The sequence below is a fragment of the Amblyomma maculatum genome, chromosome 2, assembly GCF_055883805.1.
Source record: "Amblyomma maculatum isolate TAMU_Amacu chromosome 2, ASM5588380v1, whole genome shotgun sequence".
NCBI classification, from domain to species: Eukaryota; Metazoa; Arthropoda; class Arachnida; order Ixodida; family Ixodidae; genus Amblyomma; species Amblyomma maculatum.
In genome coordinates, this window is record NC_139345.1 from 98,695,633 (window position 1) to 98,712,867 (window position 17,235).

At 48.8% G+C, this 17,235-nt stretch overlaps 1 protein-coding gene across 2 annotated transcripts in view; it reads left to right on the forward strand.

The window, feature by feature from the left end:
• The window catches only part of Ptpmeg (protein tyrosine phosphatase Meg), a 305,511-nt gene that overhangs the window by 757 nt on the left and 287,519 nt on the right, over nt 1–17,235 (forward strand). The gene's annotated exons all lie outside the window — the stretch shown is intronic.

The window sequence follows — 17,235 nt, forward strand, 5'->3', positions numbered from 1 at the left end:
TAATGCCACGCTCGTGCAAGCTTCCCGAAACGTGCGCTACTCTCCCGGAAGCGCACGTGTTACCTGGTCGCGAGCGAGCCCATTTTAGTGATGTGTTTAAACCGTGGGGTGCGGTGTGTTTGCTGATTGATTATGCGTTCTGAGATCGTTTGAGATGAGAATGTCGCAGCACCGGTCTTCGTTTTGTCTCTGTTTTTTATTTCTGCGCGCTAGTGCGTTTGACAAACGAGCGCTTCTTCCGTCTTGCTCTTCGTTTCCTTGTGGCGTTTTTTTTTTTTTTTTTTTTTTTTTTTTTTTGCAACACACGATGCAGCGGTACTAGTAAGAATAGGCTGAATTTCGACATATTGTCTGGTGTGATTTGAGTGCAACATTTTAAGGTGTTCGGGAGTGCACGTACTGCAGTATTCGTGCCCGAAGTAAATATGGAACAGCAACACTAAAGGAGAAAAATGAATTGATTATTGTCAAAGAGCTGTATTTAATGCACAATAATCGCATGTAGATGTATGCGCCATGATTCTTAAAAAAAAAAAAAAGAATATTGCGGAAAGCGTTGACTTCTACATTCATATCTGGCAATCAATCTGGCTTCATTTCTGGGCTTTTTTTTTTCTTGACTGCTGCACGCGTGCATGAATGACTGGTTGTCTGAAATATCGCACCGTGTGTGTTCGTCTTGCATTTGAAGCACTGCATTGTGGATGCACTGCCAGCGTGTTGTTTCTTTCGCGTTCCTAGAACAGGGGTACGTTTTCTGTGCTGTAGGTCTACAGGCAGTGCTGTCATATGTTTGACGGATACATATGCAAAATATTAGCTGCGCGGTATTACACGAGATATTATAAGCAGTATTCGGAGAAAGCGTTGTGCCTGCCAATTTGTAGTATAGTGTCACGCGCTTCCTGCGGTCCTGTAACGGAGGAAGATGAGAAGAGGCGGAAGAGGAAGCTGAGTTTGACCGATGTGGTGTGCTAACATCCTGACCTAAGCCTGTAAATAAACCTCGTAACAATTGTGATGGAGCTTGCGGGGTAGATCACCACGGAACCTCTCCTACACCGCCGAAGCAGAGGAACAGCTAACGTGTGCCGCCGATGTGTTATATCTGTGGAATGATGGGCCACATTTCGCGTTTTTGCCGCAATCGCCGACCGTACCAGCATTATCGCCGACAGTGGGTAAACTCCCGTGTAAGGTTTCCTGCTGACAATGATGATCCTTTAGAAGAACACCTGTCCGGAATGAGTACAGAGCAACACCTAGCCGACAGGAGCACAGAACGGCGCTGAACCGAAACGAATCACCTGCCCCTGAACGCAGCCTGACACTACCATATACCACCATCTCGGCGCCTGCGACGCTCCCCTTCTCCCCGACGTCGATCGCCACCTCCGGGAAACTAGTCAGTGTGACCGATGCAGGTGAGGTTTCAAATTATTCAAGCTTACCTATGCCTCTTCCCGTTTCGAAGTTTTGAAGAACCGAATTGAAGTGTTTGTGGACGGCGTACGTGCTATGGCGTTGGTGGACACAGGTGCAACCATTTATATTGTAAGCTTAACTGCATTGGTCTTAAAATTATGTTTGGTTGGGATAGTGCAGCGGCATTGTTTGGTGTTGGTGGCGAACCGCTTAACCCACCATGGGGTCTGTTCCGTGAACCTTGTAATCGCCGATCACACTCCGAACTGAATTCGCAGTACTTGCTCGATCAAAGCATGACGTCATACTTGGTCTCGATTTTCTGGAACAATTTGGTGCCACTCTCGACTTTCGCAACGGAGACATCTGTGAGTGCTCGTATTGAATCTGCTTTGTGTGAGAATTCGCCGACTAATCCTACCTAGCACGCTTTCGGTTTCGGACGACTTAGTCATTCCTGCAATGTCAGCAGTGTTTGGTTCAAGTACCCTCAACTGCACGAAGGAAAGTGTTCTGATTCCCCGTTGCATCATCTCAGTCAGGAATGGCCATTCCTCTTTGTGGACGACTAACTGCTCTAATGAATCTGTTGTATTACCACGTGGCCTAAATAAAACTTGCCAACTTCGACGAAGACGCTGTTGAATCAGTGGCAGTGCTCAGCACAGACTATTCCCAGCCTACCGCATGCTCAGAAGTAGATATTAACGAATCTCTGCCAACAATTGACCGTCACGGTTCAGTGGAAGTTCTGTCGAAACATGCTGCGGCTTTCGATTTCTCTCGGGACTCGCCACCACGGATTCCCATTTTCCGTACTCGGCACAGAATCAATACTGGGACTGCTGATCTCATCAGAAGCTTTATCGTGTATCCCCATAAGAGCGTAAGACGATCGAAGAACAAGTTAGCCATATGCTGCATAAGGGCATCATTCAGGAATCGTCTAGACCGTGGGCTGCCTCTGTGATACTAGTCAATAAGGACGGTGGCACATGGCGATTTTCTGTCGATTATCGACGGCTGAATACTGTTACCAAGCAGGACGTGTATCCTCTGTCACGTATATTGATGACGACATCAGTTGTTTACATTATGCCTCCTATTTTTCCTCAGTTGACAAACGATCAGGCTATTGGCAGATGCCTATGCACCCGAAAGATAAAGAAAATACGGCATTCATCACCCGAGATGGACTATATGAATTTAATGTGATTCCGTTTGGATTATGTAACACTCCAGCCACCTTCGAAAATACATGGATACAGTTTTGCGCGGACTGGGCACGTGAACACAGCAGTCGATTAGGGATTGTCTTGGAGTGTACCGAGAAAGCTGGTCTGGCACTCATTTCCAAGAAATGTTTTGGAGAACGCCAGAGAATGGTACTTGGACATCTCGTAGACAAGGATGGGATCAGGCCTGATCGGAAGAAGATTGAAGCTGTCACTTGTTTTAAACTGCCGAAATTGTTAAAATAGCTCAGGAGATTTTTTTCCGACGTTTTGTTGCTAAGTTTGCTGACCTAGCATACCCACTTGTTTTCTACAAAAAAGATGTGCCTTTCAAGTGGTCTGCCGATTGTGACTCCGCCTTTCGTCAGTAAAAATTTATTCTGACATCAGGACCTGTACTACGCCACTTCTGCCCATCAGCACCAATAGAACTTCACACCGATGCCAGCGCGGTTGGAGTTGGTGCAGTGCTTATACAGCGCCACGATTGCAGTGAACATGTCGGTGCATATGCAAGCCGCTATCTAAAAACGTTGAGCAAAAGACAGCGTTATTGCACAATAACCGAACAGGAATGATTAGATGTTTTCAGTGTTCAACGGTTTCGGTCATATCTTTATGGATGTGCATTTAAAATTGGGACGGACCATCATTCCTTGTGTTGGCTTGTAAACCTGTGTGACTCTTTTAAGAGGGTCGTAAGCACGATGATGCTGACTGCCTGTCACGGTTGCCGCTTGAAACTATACTGATTGCGACAATGAGCTCTTGGATGATTATATAGCTGCTATTTCTCCGAACTTCCCCGATGTTGGTGAAATCAAGTTTGATTTCAAGTGATTTCAAGTTAGATAAACCTCGTAACAATATATTATCGCTGCGTACATCCGTTCGCAAACAGCGCATGGCGTAAGAACGACGTACAGAGCTTGATGAACTTTTTTACCACGCTTCCACGCCGTGCTCATCATCATTATCAGCCTGGCTATACCCACTGCAGGGCGAAGGTCTCTCCATATTCCTCCAACTAACCCGGTTCTGTGCTAGCTGCATCCACTTGACCCCTGCGAACTTCTTAACCTCATCCACCCACCTAACTTTCTGCCACCCCCTGCTACGCTTTCCTTTCCTTGGAATCCAGTTTGTTACCCTAAGCGACCATCGGTTATCCTCTCTTCGCATTACATGTCCTGCCCATGCCCATTTCTTTTTCTTTATTTCCACTACAATGTCCGTAACTTGAGTTATTTCTCTGACCCACTCTGCACGCTTTCTATCTCTTAATGTTACCCCTACCATTTTTAGTTCCATAGCCCTCTGGGTTGTCCTCAACTTAAGTAGAACCCTCTTGCTTAGCCTCCACGTTTCAGCTCCATTAGGCGAGTACAGGTAAGATGCAACTGTTGTATAATTTCCTCGTGCTCAACGTGATCTTAATATCGCATTTCTCTTTGCTTCTAGCAATTCATACCTTCTTCGAATTGATGACAGCCCCGCAGCTTAAATAAAGAACGGCCAAGTTCCGATGCTGTACTATTGGTGCGAGATAACGCTTTTGCGATCATCTTTAGGACATTATGCGGAGATTCTATGTTTTTTACTGTGCACAACGGGCGACATTATGGTTAATTAGACCGTGTTGCGACCGAAGAAATCTCCTTCACGCACCGCAAGGCATCTGCCGCGTTACAGATTATTATGATACAAATGAAGATGTAACATTCGCGCTAAGCCAAATGATATTTTTCTTCAGTGAACACTTGGCGGCCACATAGTCGTGTGCCGGGAAAGTAGACGGGAAAAGTTTTAGAAAAATCTGAGGGTGGCGCTTGAGGACGTAGTGCTGCTTATTAATTGCACGCAACTGCAACTACTGTGAGGTTCAAAGGATGCTCTGCAGCTGATAGCGTCGACTGATTTTCACGAAGTCGTGGACGATCCCCTTTAGATTTATGATGAAAAGTGTGGCAAACTTGAAAGTGAAATTTCTCCTTTGAGGGTCACCTTCGGCTCTTCTTAGCCGGTCGCCTCTCGCTTATGGACAATAGCCGGGGGTGTACTTCATACATGCGTGCGAGTGTAGGGTCCAGCGCATGCCTCACTTGCGGCCGTACTTGCTGAAGAGTGAAGATACATGCCACCTTTCCTGCTTGAAGTGGCCTGCTAGAAGCGTCAGTCTTGGGAGGTAAGTAGCTAGTTCTGTTCGGGCAAAGTTGTATTTTTCAAGCGTGGTTCCAGTCAAGGCGAGGGAGAGAACGCGAATCCGTGCTTAAGGTCGCGCAAATGGTGATACGGAAGCAGTTTTTCAAATGTGGTTATTCGTGACGAAGCAGTAATGAAAACTAAACCACGGCGAGAAACAACGCAGGGCAACGAAGTGAACACCGCATCTTATTGCCCTAGCTGCGCTTTGGAGGTTGCGGTGAGCGTGTTCTCTCTCTCACTCACTCTCTTTGCGTGTTGCGCGGTGCACTTCCTGAGGTCACTGAGCTGCTGTGCCCTCTGTCGGGGAGCGCTATTCGTGAGCGGCCCCGGTTGCTGCCTAATCATCTTACCTGAACAATCGGCAGCGTTCGTGATACGGTCCCACCTGCAGTAGCAGATTTGAATATTGCGAGCTCAGACAGAACAGTGCCAAGGCTTCGTCTTCTTTATGAGTTTTTTTTTCCCCCCTTTTTATTTCTCTTTTTGTGGGGCAGGGCTTGACAGTATGACTGGGTAGTACATCATCCGGCTTGATGACCGTTCATATGCCCTCTTGCATGTGGCATAGGCCGGTTCCCATGACGTCAGGTTTAATTGCTCTCGGCTGAGACGTGCAGTCAGCGCTGTGCTGTGACTTGTCCGCGACGATTCTAACGCAGCGGCGAATGTTCCTCTATCTCTCGAAGTCACGTTTAACTGCCCAGCGTGAAATCGAATGGCGAGATCTGCCACGTCGCCATTGACTGAGGGGCTTCCTGTAGGGTGCAAGTACCACTGCTGCATTCTTGTGTTTATTCGACTTTGTATGTGCGTTTTGTTGTCGCTATAATGCAGCATACAACTGCCCCGTGCCTGCGCCTTCTCGGGAGAAGCTACGAAAAAGGGACTACAGCATTTCTGGATGCCGTTAGAGAGAGAGAATGGATGTTATGAGGGGGGAGAGGGAGGGAGCCGGGAGAAGGCCGGGCGGCATAAAATTGCTGGAACTGTGACGTTACAGGCTGATCAGCGTAGATTTTGGCTAGCATTAAGCACAAGGGAAGGAGAAGGCGCGATGCTGGAGAAGTAATGTTAGTGTTAGTGGAATAGAACGATACAGAATTGGCGGCGCACGTGGATGAATTCCAATATATGCAGACATGGTTAGTTGTGCATCCTAAGAAATATTCGCTCGCCCATTTGGAAGATGAACTTTTTGTTTTTGTTTTTTTGCTGATGATGCCGTGGGGCATATCGTTATATGCAGGACCCCAAGACGCGTTTTGCGAACGTATATCCATAACTTACGCGGCACTCACCTAGCTTCCTGTGCGGCTCAGCCGTCGTCAATAAGGTGTGACATGGGGCTTAGCTTGCTTTCCGCGTAACTCGCATTTAACTGCATAATTCGGATTTTTTTACTGGAAATAGCAATTAGGCGTAGATTCTGTAGGCGACCCGGATCCTTAATTCAGCATCCTTTCAAGCTGACACATTGCTGCTTATTGAGGGCTGCTTTTGTAATGGAAAATGGCGAATTGCGTGCGGTGTAGGCGGCTTTGATTTTGTCGGCTCTATTCTCCGGTATTATGGCCTATATTTTGCTATAAGAAAACTCTTTGCGCGAAGCAGAATTTGCCGACACTTCTGTGCGCCTTTGTGCACGTCCTGAGCTTCGCGATGCTCGTGCTCTGATCAGCTAGTTTTTGTGCTACTCCGAATGAGAACACTATGCTATCGCCGCAGCTTTAGTTCAAGGATAGTAAAACGGTTTCGCGAAAGCAATACTACGCCAAGTCGCTGTGTGCCATATCCATGTACATGTCCGTGTCCGTTGTCCCCAGGCAGGAGCTGCCAACTTGGGTCTCTCGTTTCACATGGGACAGTTATGTCAGAATCAGCCTTCACGTTACCCCTATAGGCCACTAAGGCACGTTCATACAGCTTGGTTAAAGCGGGGCTCTATATGTGAGCTGGAGAAGAAGTAGAACGCTCGGTCACCCACAGCTAATGCTTTCACTTCATATTCGGTTCGGCAGCGTTGAATCTTTCTATATATATATATATATATATATATATATATATATATATATATATATATTTTTTTTTTTTTTTTTTTTTTTATTGCGAAAGCAATACTACGCTGGGTCGAACCGCTCGTCGTTGTGTGCCGTGTTCGTGATCCCTCATGACATTTGAATTCACGTTACCCCTATGCTACGGGCAGGAGCTGCCAACTCGGGTCGCTCCTTTCATATGGGAAGGTGATACATCAGAATCAACCTGCCAGAACCGTTTGCATTCTCGTTACCCCTACGACAGGCAGGCACGTAGCGGAATAATGTAGCAGGCAAAAGAAGCTTCCGCCGTTGCTTTCGCAATTCAACTAGGGTTAACCCGAGCGAAACCACAACTATTTTTTTTTTTTTTTTTTTTTTTCACTGCGACCTGTGGCGGGAGGCTGGAATGATAAACAAATAAGGCCAATTCGCACGAGGGACCGTCGGTCCGCGGGACGCGCATCACTTAAACGTCACTCAAACTGGCCTTCCATCCGATACCGTCGAGCGGATTCGGCGGAACAAGAAGTAGACGAGGCACTGGACCAACTAAAGTTGCTTGACTACAAGTTGTTGGCAATGCCGGGAAGCAGGAAAGGGGAGACATACCTTTTCCTGTCGCACCTCAGGCTTACCGACCCCTCTCTGTTCAGCTTCCCCCCTCCGCATCCCTATCCCTAGCAATCAACTAACTATACATGGCACGAGTGCAATGGCCCATCACACTCTATTGTCCCACGACTGTTTTGGTTAATATTTAACCACCCAGAGCGGTTCAGGCTGTGCACGGAGACGACGCCGTAGTGGAGGGCTCCGGAAATTTCAACCACCTGGGGTTCTTTAACGTGCTCCGACATCGCACAGCCCAACTTTTCGCCTCCACCGAAAAGCGGCCGCCGCGGCCGTGATCCGAATCGATCCCGTGTCATTGGGCAGACGTTTTCTTTTTTCTGTTTTTTTTTTCGCATTTGGCCTCATTGAAATACGTCCACCGCGGTCGAGGTTCAATCCCTTGAACTATAGTCCACTCAGTTAACGTGGCACACCAGATCGGTACGCAGGCAATATAGCAGGCGTGTCTCCCAACGGCCGGCGTGAAAAGCCCGCCTTTTATTTTATTTTTCTCCCTGTCTCCCTCGCGCTCTCGTGGCGGGCAGTCTGCGGCAATCCATTTGTGCTCGTTTTCCCGCCCAGTTTATGCTGGCGATGGCATTGTAAAGGGGTCCCGAGGGCTTCGTCTGTGTCACCGCTCGTTAGCGCAGCAGCTCGCGAGTCACCGGACTCTCCCAGTGAGCCCTGGGGCGTTCACTTCGCACCTGCACGTAATGGGCCGCTCTAATAGGTGCTTGCGGTGGCGACGGTACAGCAGATTTTGCTGCTGCTGCCGCCTCCGCGGCGCTCTCCATTGCGTGTTTATCGCATGCACGTACATACAGGGGCATGCATGCCCCAAACTCCTGTTTTAATAAAGTTATTACCACCACCACCACCACCATCATACATACATACATACATACATACATACATACATACATACATACATACATACATACATACATACATACATACATACATACATACATACATACATACATACATATGTACATATGTACGTACACACACACACACACACACACACATACACACGCGCGCGCGCGCGCCTGCCTGCCTGCCTGCCGGCAGCTTGCGTGTAAGTGTAAACAGAACATCGGTTACAATTAATAGTTTAAGTCTCCCTACTGTTATAAGCGTAGCGCCTAATGTTGGCGTTGTGTTAGATCTTGTTAGTGCTTGAGAGGCCGCGTGAGGAGGAAAAGCTTTGGGAATGCGACCTGAAGGCTGGGAGGCTACTCCGAAAACGGTAAAAGAAAGCTGTTGGAGAAAGCAAAATTCTGGTGGCCAGCTTACGCGCTAGCTAGCAGCGGAAAGTTTCGGTGATGAGCCGAAACGATTGAAGCCAGCAAGCACGCTGGTGTTGCCGCGTGCTGCCATGTTACTAGCGTTGTTTACGAAAACTGTACCGTTTGAACGTAGAACTTCTGAAGCTCTGCTCGACTGAATCGACGTAATGCACCAATGGGGACATCTGAGGTGTCAGTAAATAAAAAAAAAATATGTGTCACGTAAAGAGAAAGGAATGCAAGCGTTGAGCCTTGGTTTCCGATCTTCCTGGGGCAGAAAATTATTCGAATTCGTTTTTGTGGAGGCAAATGCAGTATTTCGGAAAGGACTTTAAACAAACCAATTTATGGTATTATGAACCCTTAACGAGTAAATCGGCTTAATAGGGGTTGGTGACAGCAACACAGCGGAATGGAAGCGGTAGGTCACCCGCGTGAAACATATCTGCATCGCTTGTGCGCGGCAATGGCGTGCGTGCAGCCGAGGTCATAAATCCCGGGTGAAGCCCTCCACTGCGACGTCCATTGTCGTGCACGGGGCAAAGCTTCGATCACTGCACCATGTATCAGCCAAGGCCAACATGTACGGCCGCTTGACGTTCGAACAGGTGGCATGACTTTGATGTGATTAAGTGTAGTTGTGCGGCATTCCGTTGTCCACCCATTTGTATTTTGCGCCTTCCTTTCCCCAAAACTTAACTTAAAGAAAAAAAAATATATGCTTTTTTGCTCCGCCGCGGTGGTACAGTGGTTAAGATGACAGACTACTGTGCCGGAGTACCCGGGTTCGATCCCGACCGCCGGCGGAGGCCAAACGGAGAGGCGTTCTTGTGTTGTGCGATGCCAATGCACGTTAAAGATCCCCAGGTTGTCGAAATTACTCCGTAGCCCTCCACTAAGGCTCTCCTTTCTCTCTATCCACTTTCACTCCCACCTTCATCCCTTCCCTTACGGCGCGGTTCAGGTGTCCGCAGAGCAAGTGTGACATATACTGCGCCTTTCCCTTCCTATGAACCAACCAACCAATCCTTTACGGCGCGGTTCAGGTGTTCACAGAACAAATGTGACAGATACCACGCCATTTCTTTTCGATGAACCAGTTTAAAGAAAATAGAAAAGTGACATTGGCCTGATTAGGTTCACGTGTCCGCCCAAAAGTATACAGCGCCTTCCTTTCGAGTCGCGGGCAGCCGGTTGTTGGGATGAGTCGCGCAGGCGGGTGTTCACTATACTCCGTTTCATACATAGCAGTCAACGCAGCCGAAGGTAGGGAAGTAGTCCGCTCCAAAAAAACTTTGCTTTCTGGTCATTTGACTTCTTTGCTCGTTTTATGAGGGGCCGAGGCTCGGCCCTCAGCGTAGGTGGTTCTTTCTTAATTAGGTACAAAGGGAAGAAATAACACTATGTGATGACAAGGAAGCAAAATTCAATAAAAAGCCAAAAAAGCCGTTAAAAGTAGAATGTAAGCTAAAAGCGATAAAAGGGCCTCAAGGGGCATTAAAAAGCAGAATACGAAAACAACCATTGCCAAAAGGCCCCTAAGCGCTAAAAGATGTAGTCCGGAATCCTAAACATTAAAATTACTCTGTGTCTGACTCAAATATATTCTAACTCCTGTTGGCTTCACCCTTTAATCGCCCTTCCATTCTTTCTAGCTCATCCTTTTAATCGCCCTTCCATTCTTTTCTGGAGCTTTGTTATCTCTCGTCTTTTCAACTTTTGTTACGTTTTATGTCGCGTGAAAACCCAGCAGATGTTACCGATGCTTTTCCTTGACTACTTTTGGAACATAAATATCGTGTCGCTCTGTAATAAAATAACCATTTGAACTTAGCGCTGTGTTGTCGTTTCTTTCTTTGCCCGTATTTCAAGAGTGCGCTGTTTTGTTTTCCTAAAATAATATCAATTGACGAGATCCACTTGCAAACATTGTCGGACGTAATAACCGCATAGATAATTAATGGTGGGAAAGAAGATTTTTCAGAACGCAAGGGCGCATAGCTTTTATTGGCGGCTTCTAGATGGCGGCACTATCCGTAAGCGCCTGAAAAATGCGTACTAAAACGAGTTTTTGAAGCACAGTTTCTCAACTGGTTATTAATGCGCGATCGCCATTATGCTTAACGCAGTTAGCGCGGGAACCACATCTCCGGAAGAAAATATGTGATGCAGCTCGGATTCCTTGATAGCCGTGGAATAAATATGGCTAATTTTTCTTCCTATCGCCGAGTGATGTAAGCGAAACTGTATCGGATGGCCAGTGAAGGAGAACGAAGTTGTGCGGCAGCAGCAAAATTGTGAAAGCTGTTCGATTCGAGCGTCTTTCTCTTCTCTTTCCGATCATTTATGACCCCGCGAATGTAATGCAGAATTACTTGCTGAAGGGCGGGTTGGTTCATATGCTAACCAATGGAACGGTGCAAGGCGCTCTTTCTATTCCTCTTCTTTTCCTGTGTTCGTCTCCTTGCGCCGTTCCATTGGTCAGTATGTAATGCGACGCCTTTCGTGGCGTTTGATTTCCGTACGGTAGGATGCTAGGATGCGCAACGGGAGCAGGCCGCTTGTTCATTTTAGAGCGCAGCTCTTTGGCGCCCGTTCCTGCGTTTTTTCCTCGGCTGTTGGCAAGCGCATAAGTATACACGACTTCCCCATAGCCAACTTCATTTCCGGCGATTCTCGCCCTGTCAGCTCAGGGTCAGCTAGGACCCGCTGTCTGTTCAGGGCATTGAGACGGTTTTTGTTCGGGTAGCCGCCGTTTCATTATGGTGCTCGAGCTCGTTGGTCACAAAGACACGGGGCAGTAATTAGTTTCTATAGCGCTAGTTTCATTCGGGACACCCATTGTCGCTACATTGTAACGCTTCGTCTTGGGGCTAGAGTGTGAAAAAAAAAAATAAAAAAGCTGCAGTGACAAAGTGATCTGCAGTGCATGCACTTCACTTGTCTGCACTTTGCATTGCTCATCTTTCTGCGAAGCGTTGAAAATGCTGTCCGATCGAGCTGTTTACAAGCTGCTACTACTTGCACCTTCAATAGAACTGCTGGTCAGGTGTACAGCATTCGAAAGAAATAATTTTCACATGTCTCATGTATGCGCAGAACGAGAGGCTGCCATATAACCTTTATTGTGGGTGTCATTTAGTCGTTAATGTATGCGGAAGTCGCTCAGCTGGCTAAAACATCTAGGAGAGGAAACTTACTACAGCTGCCTGCCTCCTCTCCCCGTCCTCTTTTCTCCTGCGCAAATAAAACTTAATGCGTACTTTTAAACAGGCCCTCGCCTTGCCAACGAGCGACAATAATATGGCGCCAGCGAAGGACGCTGGCCTCACTGTCAAAACTCGTCAGAGTCCATTGCGCTGTCACTGTCGTCGTCGCGCCTGGGACAACCGCATGTGCGTGCTGCCTTGTAGGCGAAACCTGTCAAGTGCGCGCAGTGCTTCTGACTGATGCGGCGAGATTTTTCAAGGGCGAGAGCGGTGTGGTTAACTATACACACTCGGTTGATTCAGCGTCACTGAATATGGGCGGAGTCTTCGGAAGCCCCGGGTGGGAAGCTGGACTGTTCATGCGCATCGGCTATGCGTTACACTCAACTTAACCTGATCTATTCAGACCCTGGTTTCAAACCACGTTTGCCTTCGAGTGGTGCATGCACGAAGGACGCGGCCTCTTCGTTTCGACGATAATTTGAGTGCGCATGTGGCTTCGGAAGTTACGCCTAATTTGGCCGACTTACTCGAGGCGCTTGTAAGTAAGCCCCCCTGAGCCGCGCCATCATCTACTGTGAATTAAACAAATCAATCGGCGGCAGATAACCGCATGTTTCGTAATGCTGAACCATGAATTCGGAGTTAAGAAACACGGGCGTGTTATTTATCGCGTTGACAGTGGATCGTTGACAGCGTATCATGAAGGTCGTCTTTGGGTGGGTGACGTTGATCACTCTGGCCAGTGGCGGGATGATTCTTGACAGTTGTTCAGACAATACAGGACGGGCCTCGCTCGCAGTGAGAGGATTATGCACAAGGAAAAGAAACGTGCCAGGACTTCTTTGGTTGGATTCTTCACAGCTATGGCCACCCCGCGAAATTTATCGAAGAGGTGGCGTCACATTGCGCCGATGCTGCAGGGGCGCAAATTGCACTATGTTCGAACGAGTCCGGTTCTTGATTTTCCGTTCACATCGCGCCTCCCTCGTGCCGAGGAGTTATATACACTGTATGGCGGCCTAAGCAGGTCATTGTCTCTTGCGCAAAAATGGTGGAGGCAGCGCTGTGCTTGTACCCGAATACATTCGTTTTGCTGTGCGAAACGGCTTAACAAACAACACGTTACGATGTCCGAGCTCTGGCGCGCTTATTGGGCAACTCTGATGTCTGTCCGCGGGAACGTTATTACACGCCCGTCCAAGGCTGCCGGCCGGCACGTAAGCCTGTGCTGCGATGTGAGCGTTTCGCAATCGGCGCCCAATGCACGAACCGTCCAAACCAAGCAGCTCGAGCTAGCCTGGGCTGCGACTCTCATTGGAGCAAAATTAACTCGTGGCGAAATGAGCTGAGGAAAGACTGGTTGGTAACGAAGGAGTCGGCGGCTTAAAAGCATGGCGCTTCGTGACGTAGCCGTGCCTTCGTGTCCGTGCCCGACCGAGGCGGGCAGTTAGCGAGCCGTGCCCTAGGCGCCCCGCCCCCATTAAGGATTTAGTGTCGCTTCGGCGAAGTATTAAATCGCCGTCCTCATGCCTCTCTCTCTCTCTCTCTCTCTCTCTCTCGTTGCGTCATTTACTGTACTTGTGGAGTGTGTACCCCTTCTCGAGGAGTAACTGGGCCTCGGCAGTCGGCGCGCTTTCCTCCCGGACTTGCTTTTTTTATTCCTAATCTTTTTCTGCTCAGAGCGTGACGACACTAGGCTCTTCCAGGAGATTTTCGGCTTAACTCTTGGTCTGAAAAGATGTTATTTTCCGTCTCCTTTAAAACGTAACCCCCGCCCCCCCTCTCCCCCTTCACTTGGTTTTTGAAATTTGTGTAAGGAGTTAGCGAAATATAAGGGAAAGTGGAGAGCGTAAGGAGCGGGCGTTGCGTTTAGTTTCTTTTAATGTTTCCTTCAGTGCGTACAGTCACTACGCTTATCGTTTTTGTGCTGTCACTGCAGGGCTTATAAGTGCCTCGTGGGCATTTAAGTCCCAGCGGCGTTCTGCCTTTGCATGGATGGCGGTATTCAAGAGATTTAGTATTTTATTTCATTTTGTTGCTTTCTTTGCGAATTAGCCATGATGTTGGCCGTGCGTTTCTGTGTCATACGATGCGTGGCCATTACACGCACTCTGTGGCTGTCCACGTTTTCTTTTTTTTTTTGCACGCTTGCGCAATGAGGGTAGTGGTTCTTTGGAGAATGGCACATACTGCATGACGACGGGCACCTTGGGCGAAGAGAGAACTCAAAAAGAAAGCAATACCCATTATAAGTGAAGACTGAAATGCACCCGAAATGTTTTGCTTTAAACGCCTAATATTGTTAAAAAAGGCAGATTGATGGAAAACCGATAGCCAGCCCATCGCACTCTCTGCCAGAAGCTCCAGGGTGCGTCGCTTAATGTTGTCGAGTCCTCAAGGGCCCAGGCTGCAGCGTGGAAGAAACATACGAGGCCCGAGTAGAAGCAAAGACGAAATAAACTGGTATATACACTGGCAAGCCCCGTCATAACATTGGGAACAGTGTCTTCGGGTATAAAGGCTTGAACGAAAAATCACGGGAACAGTTATGGTAGGCTGTGTGGGTTGACACGGCCGGGCATGTTGATTGGTCGGTGGGTTGTGTGACGTCACGAGACCACGTGACATGGCCAAGTTGGCAGCCACTGCCAACTTCGGGCTTCTCTTTGTATAGATGGGAAGGTGAGGTGTGAATTGAATCCTCCTGCGCCGTTGGATGGTACGGTGCAGTTAAAGTAGGGCTCTATGACTAAGTCCGGTGGTCTTCTTTTGTGTGAGGTAGTAGAGGCTCAAATTGATGGATTAATGATTAGGCGAGTGGCAAGGTGCATGTACGCGAACCAGGGTTCTGGAGGGGGACCGCAGAATGGGGCCATTAGTGCTGTCACGTCTTGTCCTTGAAGGCGGAGCTTAACTGTCAGATTTTTCTTAATTGTTTTAAGTAGTCAATATGGCCACCGGTAGATGCGGCCTAAACTTTGCGTCGCCAGCGCGACTTCAAGTTGGCTGCCGACAGTCGCTTTGCTGGGGCGATGTCGGTCGAGTGCCCTAAAGTTTATTTGATCGGCTGTGCATTCAAGCGCGGGACACCTTGAAGACCTTGACTTTTTGCTGCAAGTTCAAAAATGTCTTCACAAAACTGTTTGTAATCCCTTTATAAACCCTTCGTGTGGCAAGCAAAAGCGGCATAGAACAAAAGGAAGCTTTGTGTCAGCAGTTCTTAAATAGCTTCCTGAGTTAATAGAGTGCTTCCTTTAGGGTACTTTTTCCAGTGGTCATAAGACAGAATACAGCGAAGACGTGCTTAACTGGCCGACTGGATAACTAATGTTACATAATGAATCCTTGTATTACGGTTAAGCGCTTCATTTATGACGGGGCTTCAACGCCATTGTAATACTATCCATATCGGTTTTTAGATTCTCGAGAATGAAATCCTCGTGGCCGCTGCAGCGCGAGGAATTCTGGGGCAGCAACTGAGCGGCCGCAGTTATGCCCCAGCCACGCCTACGAACCCGCATCGCACAACGGAGGAACACCTATCCCGTGACCTATTTTAGTAGCGCCCGGATGGAAGCGGCCGCTAGCACGTTACCGCTGCGTCGCTGTTCGACGCACATTTGTAAGCGTGGTTACAACGCATGCCTACGACCGCTCAGTTGCGTTTCTGCCTGAATGCAGCCCCAAAATTTCCCCCGCTGATTCGACCACGAAGATCCGAAATTTTAAAAACCGACATCGGTGCTTTTACGATGGGCTACAAATGTCTCAGTAAATAAGATAATGGTAGTATGTGGAAGTTTAGCTGTGTAACAGTGGTTAACTAGCCATCTGATAGACGCCTTTAGCAGACTGAGCACCGTATTGCCGTCTGCGTTACCGCAGTACCGTGAGCCCGCCCACCACCATTGCGGGGGCATTGCCGGTGAGAGAGATTCCGGTACATGCCGGCTGCGGGTACTCCGGTAGCGCAGACGGCGGTCTGCTCTTTTTTAAATCCAGTTTCTCGGAAATAAATAAATGCGTCCTTTACTACCTAGCGAACATGGATGTAGCTAGGAAGAGTAGTGAAGTCGATCTCTAAGGAGAGACATTGGATGAACCCGTCCTCAGTGTCCCTTTAACGCGACGGTAACGGCCTGCCATTGCATTCCTCTTAGCTGGCGACGCGCGGCGCATCAGGTGCACCCGCAGAAACCGTTTGCGGAAACGACTTCCGGTGCTTACTCAACGGCGGTGAATGCAGCGGCGGCGTTCTGCGCTGTGCGAGCACCCGGTGCGTGTCGTAGCCTTGAAGGAAGATCGGAATTGCGGTTCGCAGTGAACGCCTGCTCCGTATTTCTTTCTTTTTTTTTTTCCCCCGTCTTTACGTGAAGAACGGATTCGCCCTTTTTGTCTGTTGATTCTGGTTAATGCAGAAGCCAGGGAACTAGCAGCATTGCCTCGTCGGTTAATTGCACGACTTGTGCTCGTGCGTTCTTTTCTTTTCTTTTTTCTTTTTTTTTCTTTTTTTTTTGAGAAACAAGTGTTCTGCGCGGTTTTTATGCAGACCGGTGTCCAAAGGGCCTCCGCGATCAAATGATGATGCTCAATCACTGCGGTCATTAGCCGCGCGGCGGGCGAGAGCTTCGTCGGTCGTGAGCTACGAACCGTTACGTGATCTAACTCCACTATACCCCAGGCCGCCTGATCAGCTCCGATTTTCATTTCCGCCGCGGAGGTCGACGAAAACGCACAGATCCGGTTCGTCTCCGCGTTTCGGCAGTGCTTTGAAGCCTCTTCCTCACCCGCCGCTGACCGAATCGCGATTACCGATCTTGTATTACAGCGGGTTCCGCCAGCGGTATTACGCCGAGTGAGACCGTCGCCGCCGCGCAGTCCGTGGGAAGATGGAGGCGCACGTATCCGCCTGCACACAGGGCGACTACTCGGTTGTACAGATCGCGTAGCGGTTGCGGCGGCGCGGAAGGCACCTCGTTGGCGAGGATGAATGGGGTGATGTCGGGTGAGGAGAGGGGCGTCTGCGTGTACCGAAACAAAGCATCCGCCGTCGGGCCCAGTCCGCCGAGATCGGTCACACATGGCTGCACGGCGCGAGTGGTGTGATCGGCGGAGGCGCGGATGGGGTGGGATGAATGAAATGCGTTGGCAATGCGCTGGTCGTCAGGAAACCCGAGTGGCGCGTGGAAGGAAAGGGGGCGACATGCGAGTGGCGTGC